The 9,111-nt window shown below is 31.1% G+C and overlaps 1 protein-coding gene across 1 annotated transcript in view; it reads right to left on the bottom strand.

Moving 5' to 3' along the window:
- The window catches only part of LOC103496918 (eukaryotic translation initiation factor 4G), a 52,442-nt gene that overhangs the window by 30,121 nt on the left and 13,210 nt on the right, over positions 1–9,111 (bottom strand). The window lies entirely within an intron of this gene.

Raw genomic sequence — 9,111 nt, 5'->3', positions numbered from 1 at the left:
AAATCTAAATGAAACCAAACATAAATGATCGTGTACAAAAGAATAGTCAAATCTAAAGGATCGTGTATAAAGAATCTTGAAAAAACTTGTTTAGATTGGAATAACCAAATCTAAACAATCGTATAAAAGAATAATCGATCGTTACAAAAGAATTAAAAAAAATCGTTTAGCCAAATCTAAACGATCGTGTACCAAAGAATATTGAAAAAAAATAAATGATCTTATAAACAAATCTAAACGATCGTCTACCAAATAATCTTGAAAAAAATAAATGATCGAATAAACAAATCTAAACAATCGTGTACCAAAAGAATCTTGAAAAAATTCGTTTAGCCAAATCTAAATGATCTGTACCAAATTTTGAAAAACAAAAAATCTTTTAGATTTGACTACCCAAATCTAAACAATTAAATCTAAACGATTGTGTAACCGAATTAAATGACGTGTAACGAAATTAAACGATAAAATTGAAAAAATAAATCGTTTAGATTTGACTATCCAAAATCTAAACGACTAAATCTAAACGATTGTGTACCAAACAATAGCAAAATTTAAACGATCATGTACTAAATATAATACCCGCATTGTTGACAACGTGGTTGACTGGGTATTTTTGTATTTTTCATTGTGGGCCTTGGGCTTTTTTCGTTTTCAAAATTATTCTATATAGTGTAAATATTTTGCCACTTTGTTATATTTTTTAAAAGACCCCTAAATATTAATTAATTAATTAATTAATTATATTTAATTAATATTTCATTTAAATCATATTTAAATGAATATCTCTCACATAACCTATAGTTTTAATTTAATTAATTTAATTAAAAAAATTAAACTAAATTATTAATTAATTCTCCGATTAATTAATTGCTAAATTAAATATCTTATATTTAATTTAATCCAAATTTGAATCATATTCAACTATAAATTTCTCTCATAACTTATAGTTTTAATGTGTATCATATATGAGATTAATTGGCTAAACTCATTAATTGCCTACATTAATCAATATTCATTAACTGTATGTACATTCTACTAAAAACTCACAATTGAACTTTTCTCACTGTAGATATATTTATGGGTCCACGGATATAGACCAATACCAGTAAGTTAGTCCTTCACGAGTGTTCGTAACACCAGCTGGGTCAAATTACCATTTTACTCCTAGGTTACTTCTAGTCCTTAAATACAGTTCTCTTCTAATGAACAACTTGTTTATGGTCTAACCACTAAATAGAAACCCCTCTCGTACCATAGAGAGGGTAGGGCCCTTTGTTCAAGTCCCAAAAACATCATTTAATGGAACATTTATCTACTTACCCTAAAGTCGAGAAGGAGTGAATTTCATCTTGTGTGATTATGTAGCTCTTCATTCGGTCTTGTCCCCAAAATGATAAGCATAATGAGTCGGTAATCTGGTCATTCTCACCTGTAAAAATCAAAGGAAAATCTCTCGCGAACAAGAGTTCATAATACACCCAGGATTAAGACTAAGTTACCTAGGTCATTCTAATGAAATAGAAACCTAACTAGTTAACAGGGTTACATCTAGTGGTTACTATTTCACGGTCCGTTCTTATGCAAACTCATTGCATAGGATATCCTCACTTGCATGACACCTACACGAATGCATTGGATCATCATGTTTATATCAAATACAAAGTGAGCAACTATATCCATAGTGTTACCAGGATAAGGTACCCAATTTTAACCCTGTACTATAGACCCTTTAAGCTAATCTCAAACATTGATCCCTGTATGTCTCTACATACTGTTCAAGACTCATCAAACAGCTTATGATGTTAGTTTATTGGATTTGGGTTATTAAGACAAAACTAATAGTATAACCAATAACACTTATTGAAATTATAATAATACTACTTTATTAATAACGGTCAATGAGTTATATTTACTATCTACGAGTTTTAGGACATAAAACCCAACAAATAGATGACATGTTCTTGTTCTTAAAGAGTTAATATTGGTTTCTACTGTAGTTCAAAACTCTCAATGCAAAGTTTTAGATTTTCTTTGACATTTGTTGTATGCTATATATTGTAGTTCAAAACCCTCTATTGTAGTTTAAAAAGTGTAACTTTTGCATTGTTATTAGGTTTTGCACAAATATGATCTACTATAGTGAAAAAGCTACCAAGTAAGTGATTACTTTTACACGACAATTATGAAGGTCTTTTTACAACAAGTTTTGTTATGTTTAATGTTACTCTTATGAGTTTTTGTTGATATTAGTTTCAATGACTTCAAAGTTATACTTCGGGGGAGGGGGGGGGGGGGTTGGAAGGGATATATTGAGATATATTATGAACTAATAATTGGGTGAAGTAGATTCGATTTATCTCTCCTTTTAACTAGGCTCTTGGTACCTTGTGTTGGCATTAAAAAGGGTAAAGCCTACTTATATATATTCTTATATTGATGTATAGAGTCAGTCTAAAATGAGGTTTTATTTTCTTACTAGGTTTTGCAAGAATCCATTGGATGGGTGAAGCCATATTGGAGCAACTGATTGATTTATAAGACTTTTTGTAGGGTTGGTAGCAAAATTTTAGTTGCAATGTATTTGTTTTAAGCTTGACCGTAGCAAAAGACGTCTCTGTTTATTCTTTCCTTGTAAACCCTTTACCAAAATTGGTTATTAGTCCATCTTTTTGTACAAATATTACAAAGTGTATGATAACATATATATATTAAAGTGTTGACTGTTTGTTTCCATATGGGTGTGTTGTATTAGAAGTATTTTGTAATTAAATTGGTTTGTGTAATGGCAGAGCGACAAGAAAAATAGGGACTGTCATTGAATGTATTTTTTTGTAAAAAAAATGTAGTAATAGAGGAATATATAACATTTGATTTTTAAAAAAAAGAACTGTCAAGATTGGCATGTTTTTTATGGGAAAAAAATGTCAAATTATATAATTTCGTGACATTTTATAACAGTTGTTAATAAGCAAAGAATGATAGATAATTACTCAAATATGTGTGAATTGATGTTAGTTATTATTATAAAATATAAAATAATGGCATTCATTATTTGTCAATAATACTGGATATGTGACAATTTTTTTGTCATAAAAGTACTTATTGTGACAGTTTTTCAATTTTTCATAAATAGTCATAGCTTTACAGGCAATACGATGACTAAAAAACTGTCAAGAAATTTAAATATGACATATTTTAACTGTTGTGGTAGGCCATTTTTCTTGTAAAGACTATTGTTGAAGACAAAGATGTGTGTTGTGGTTGTTATACCTTATTTATTATTCCTCTTCTGATCATGTTTCTGTTGTTCTTGATCATGTCCTGTCTTGTTCATCAAATTTTCCTCTTTTGGGTTCCTCATCAAGAACTTCCAATTGCACATCTAATGTCATTTACTTAGTAGATTTGGATTCGTGTTCTGTAGACTTCTGCATAAAAGAAAGTTCTAGTTTTAGCAGCAAATATGCCTCAAAGAAATATGAGGTTGATGTCAGTTATGATAAGCTTGGAGAGTCCTCAAGCTTGCATTAATCTCTGTACGTAGGTCTCCAACGTCATTATATGTTCTACTATCTCCATTCTCGAATGCGTTGATTAAAAATAATCCAGGTAGGTTTTACATTATAATTATAGTGTCATTAAATCATAATTATACAATCTATCATCCATTTTATTGACCTATGATTACTTTTTTATTTAACTTTTGATATGTACATATGCAACACAAGAAGTAAATGATGATGGCATATTCAAATATTGTTTTATGGTTCTTGCTGCTTCAATTCATGCATGAGAGTGTTTTTCGTTTGGAACATTTATGAATTTTTGCTGCTAGAAAAAAGGCCAACAATGACATTTAAACGCTATCGTGTGTGTGTGTGTGTGTGTGTGTGTGTGTGTGTGGGTGTGTGCATGTGTGCGTGTGTGCGTGTGTGCGTGTGTGCGTGTGTGCGTGTGTGCGTGTGCGTGTGCGTGTGCGTGTGCGTGTGCGTGTGCGCGTGCGTGTGTGCGTGCGTGTGCGTGTGCGTGTGCGTGTGCGTGCGCGTGCGCGTGCGCGTGTGCGTGCGTGCGTGCGTGCGTGCGTGCGTGCGTGCGTGCGTGCGTGCGTGCGTGCGTGCGTGCGTGCGTGGGTGTGTGTGTGTGTGTGTGTGTTTGTGTGTGTGTGTGTGTGTGTGTGTTTGTGTGTGTGTGTGTGTGTGTGTGTGTGTGTTTGTGTGTGTGTGTGTGTGTGTGTGTGTGTGTGTGTGTGTGCGTGCGTGCGTGCGTGCGTGCGTGCGTGCGTGCGTGCGTGCGTGCGTGCGTGCGTGCGTGCGTGCGTGCGTGCGTGCGTGCGTGCGTGTGTGTGTGTGTGTCCTAAACCTAGTAAGAAAACAAAATGAAATCTTAGAGTATAACACTACACAACACATTCAGGTTCAGATACACAGAACATTCATATACATAGATTCACTTCACAACACATTCAGGTTCAGATACACAGAACATTCATATACATAGATTCACTTCAACAACACAGCACATTCACATCAACAACACAACACATTCACATAAAAAGATTCACATACATAAGTTTCACTTCAACAACACAACACATTCACATACATAACACAACGCATTCACACACACACCACCAGTCAACTTAATACAAAACCTTACCAATAGAAGAGTTAGCGCAAAAGTGTAAGAAAATAAAACAAAAAATAAACACTAGTTTATATTCCTCCAACTACATATCCCTACTTAGGACAGAATGTTTTAGTCTCCATTTAAATAGAAGATCAACCCTAAGCATATGCGTATCAATCAAACATTGCATTTTACTTAACCTCTAAGATGATCTTACCTCATTGATATCAGAATCTGTGATTTGTCTTCACCATTAAAGTGAGCTCTTCAACCCAACCAGAATTCTTCTTAACAAAATCTTCCAAGAAAAAAAAAAGTAAAAAAGAAAGAAAAAAGAAAAAAAGAAGTAATGCAATAAGTAAGTATCACATACATTTCAACTACTTAGGATATATCTTCGTCAATACAGTTTTTCAAAGAGTCTATCCAAAAGGCAGCACCCTTCGATCGGTTTATTACAACCAAAGTCCAGTGATTCCTAAATATACGTGTGAAATAATAAGACTACATATTAGACTACTGCAATCAAAATTTGAATCCTTTACTTTAAGTTATCCATCATCCATGATTTATCCATTGTGTAGTTGTCATAAACTTGAATCTTCTATGATCGCCTTCAAAACAAACCTGGTTACAAAAGAGATGGATGGCAACCGAAGGAAATAAATCAGTAACTACATCCTATGATACACATATTTTATATAGAACCCACTAGAAACTAAAAGAACTCGCACAAGATGAAGTACTTGGGTTCATATAGAACATTAGATAAACAAATTGGTACACCTTCTCTACAACTACATATTGCAAATGGATTAAATTAAGTTTGAGCAAAACTCAATTTGATTGAAACTAGTGTTTTTTTCCTTTAAATTAGTAGGTGAATTAAAGGGGTTAAAATGCTATAACTTGCATAGTTTACTTATAAAAATTGACTCCTCTCTACATTTTCTTAGTTTGCTCCTTCTATGTTTTTAATATTTCAAACATACCCTTCAAGATTCATTATCTTCAAACTCCATTTCTTATGGTTAGAAACTAGTTTGGTGAAGATTGGTCCTACTTGGCTGCCCCGAGACAATTATTGTTTTTTAGAGGGGACTAAATCCTTCAAAACTTAACTATTTTATAAGGCCTGTTTATACGGAAAATAAGAAAATGCATAAGAACTGCCAATGGTTTCCCTTAAAGGCAATCAAAGAGTATTAAAACATCCTTCCAATGCAAAACATACCAGTCTTTGTTCTTTTTTCCTTTTTTAACAAGAAATAGAAAAACCTTTTTTTCTATAACAGGAAAGAAAAAACTACAACGATCCTCCATCATAAAGATTCTCAACTAAAAGAAGAAACATTTCTTCTCCATCACAAAGATTTTCAACTTTCTCTCCAAAAAAATCCACAATCTCAACCAAATAATAAACATCATAATCAGAATGTAGAGAAATGCAGAGAAAAGGAGGCGGTGACAGTATTTGAAAATCTCAATCTCAACATCATAACCACAATGTCAATCAGAATAATAATAAAAATAATAAAAAAAAGAAGTGGTGAAAACAAAAAGGTATTCAAAAACTAAGACTTACAAAGGGTTTCAAGGAGCGACGACATTCGATTATAGTAGCGATATTTGAAGGATAGCAGCGGCGTTCAGGGAAAGGAGACGGGGATGGGGAGGCTAAGGCTAAGCGAGCGACGGTGTTCAAACATTAAGGGTAGCAGCAGCCGATGACGTTTGAAGACTGGGACGTTAATGGTAGCAGTGGCCAGCAGCGTTCAGGGAGAGGAGATGAGGATGGGGACAGGGAGTTCACAGGGAAATTGTTTTTGCATTTGAAGAAGGAAAGGGGGATTGAGGGTTTTTGCATTTAGGGAGATGAAGGGTTTTTGCACTTTGTTTCTTTTTTTAATTTAAAATAATTTTTATTTTAATAAATTTGAATTAAAAAATATTTTAATAATTATTTTAATGTCTTTACGTATTACGACAACAAATAACTATCATGTGTTAGTGAAATCCGAAAACACCGTTTTTTTCCACCAAAGAGGCATATTTTGACATTTTATGACATTTTTTTTCCTCCTTTCAATTTGGGATGGAATGAATTGTCATAATAGGTCCTTTTTCTTGTAGCGTTTATGTGGAAGTACTTATGAAATTTGTTTTCTTATGAATTTTATTATGTTCATTATATATATACTTGAAATTTTATTTATTTATATATTTACAATAATAGTTGCACTGATCAAATTTTAATGTTTCTATGTGTTTACCTTTGTGTAATTTTAAGTAATAATGGTTGTTTAAATGTAAATTATTTTATTAATCTTCTATTTTCATGCCCTTTTTGTTTTAGTGAGAACTCGCTAATTTGTTTCTCAATGTTTACACACACATGCACGCACGCACTCACACAATTAGTTCAATACCATTAATTATGGCGAAAATGAATTAAAATTAAAAAACCATTGCATTAGTTGTGTTTAGAAAAACTTTTAAATCAAAACATATGTTTACTTGACTAAATAGCATTAAATTAAATTATAATTTCTATCAATATTGGTTTGACGTTTATGATTGGATGTTCATATGATTGAAGAAATAAAGTACCAACTAACATGATTTCGAGAGTGTCACCCATGCATGGTATTTTATATAATACACCAAAATATTCACATTCGCGAACTATAATTATTTTAATATTTGTGTTCTTATCAAAAGTATCTCCAGTGTAATTAATTTGTGATATACACTTATGAGTCTGTAATTAATTTTGACGTGCTAATAAAGTATCCAACCTCTATCATGACCTCTTCTTAATATCTTGGGATTTAACAATTTTGTAAAAGATTTTAACAACTTTATTCATTTTTTATTTTAAAATAACCATATTATTATTGACTAAATCTCAACACTTGTTTTATTTTAAAATAACATTAATTGGCTTAATCTCAACCTTAATAATTTTGAAATTAAAATTAGTTTTTGTATTAGATCTCAATTTATTTTCTAAAAATTTGAATTTTTAATATGAAAATTAAAATTAGTTTTCATATTAGATCTTAATTTATTTTTTAAGTTTGAATTTTTAACTCGTAGCCAATCTCTTCATTGATTTGTTTTTCCTCCTTCTCTTATGTATCATCTTTAGCCTCTTGTTCCTCGTTATTATGATCTTGCATTTGAAATAATTATTTTTTAAAAAAGGGAGCACCTCTTTTTTACTACTTAAAGTTTCGTTTGTTTCAGATTTTTTATTTCCTTTTCTAGCTACCCATGTAACTCTCAATCATGGTTTCAAAAGTTTCATTTGTGTTGCATTCATCGTGGTGTTCTTCTCTTTCGTCGCTTTTAATTATACAAAAAATGGTTTTAAAAGAATTTATTATTCTATTTTTTCCTAACAAAATAGGCTAAGATATTGTGTTTTTTAGATAAAATCTTCCCAAATCTCATCTACATTTTATTAATTAAATAATATAAATATTCCAAATCTAAACAATTTTTTTCAAGATTAGATACACGACCCTTTAAATTTTGCTATTTTTTGTACATGATCGTTTAGATTTGGATACCAAATCTGAATGACGTAAAAAAAGAAGAGAAAAAGAAGAAAAACGATGGAAGCAAAGGAAGAAGAAAAGAAGAAAGATGATAGAAAAAAATTGTGACGAAAAAGAGAAGAAAGATGAAAGGGAAACCTAAAATAATATTTAAAAGATGGCTAACTTTATGGTTCGATATATTTATAAAAATTTCGCATATAAAATAGAGTATATAAAAAATAATTACACTTTAATAAATGTTGAAACATAATTACGCTGATATACTTGTTCAATCAAAATCATAACCCTTCATCTAATCTAAACGATTGTGTAGACAAATCTAAATGATCGTATACTAAAAGAATTAAAAAAATCGTTTAGCAAATCTAAATGATCGCGTATCAAAGAATCTTGAAAAAATAAACGATCTTGTAAACAAATCTAAATGATCGTATACCAAAAGAATCTTGAAAAAACTTGTTTAGTGAAATCTAAACGATTATGTACCAAATTTTGAAAAAAAAAATTCGTTTAGATTTGACTACCCCAAATCTAAACAATCATATAATCAAATTAAATCATAGAATTGAAAAAATAAATCGTTTAGCCAAATATGAACGACCAAGTATCAAATATATTACGCACATTGTTGACGGTGTGATTGACGAGACATTTTTGGTATTTTTCATCGTGAACCTGTGGCCTTTTTCAGTTTTTGAAATTATTCTATACAGTGTAAATATTTTGCCACTTTGTTATATTTTTTAAAAGACCCCATTTTATATCGCAGTATTTTGGATTTTGGTAAATTCTTATTTATTATATATATTTTTATTTTCCCATTATTTAAAATTGTTATTCTTTCGGTTCACCCAATAGTTTTCCCAAATTTGGTAAAATCATGGGCCAAAGAATTGGGCTTGTGTTGAGTTAAAAAAGA

Source organism: Cucumis melo, chromosome 5 (assembly GCF_025177605.1).
Source record: "Cucumis melo cultivar AY chromosome 5, USDA_Cmelo_AY_1.0, whole genome shotgun sequence".
In the NCBI taxonomy this organism is placed as follows: Eukaryota; Viridiplantae; Streptophyta; class Magnoliopsida; order Cucurbitales; family Cucurbitaceae; genus Cucumis; species Cucumis melo.
This window is presented reverse-complemented; position numbering and strand designations above follow the sequence as displayed.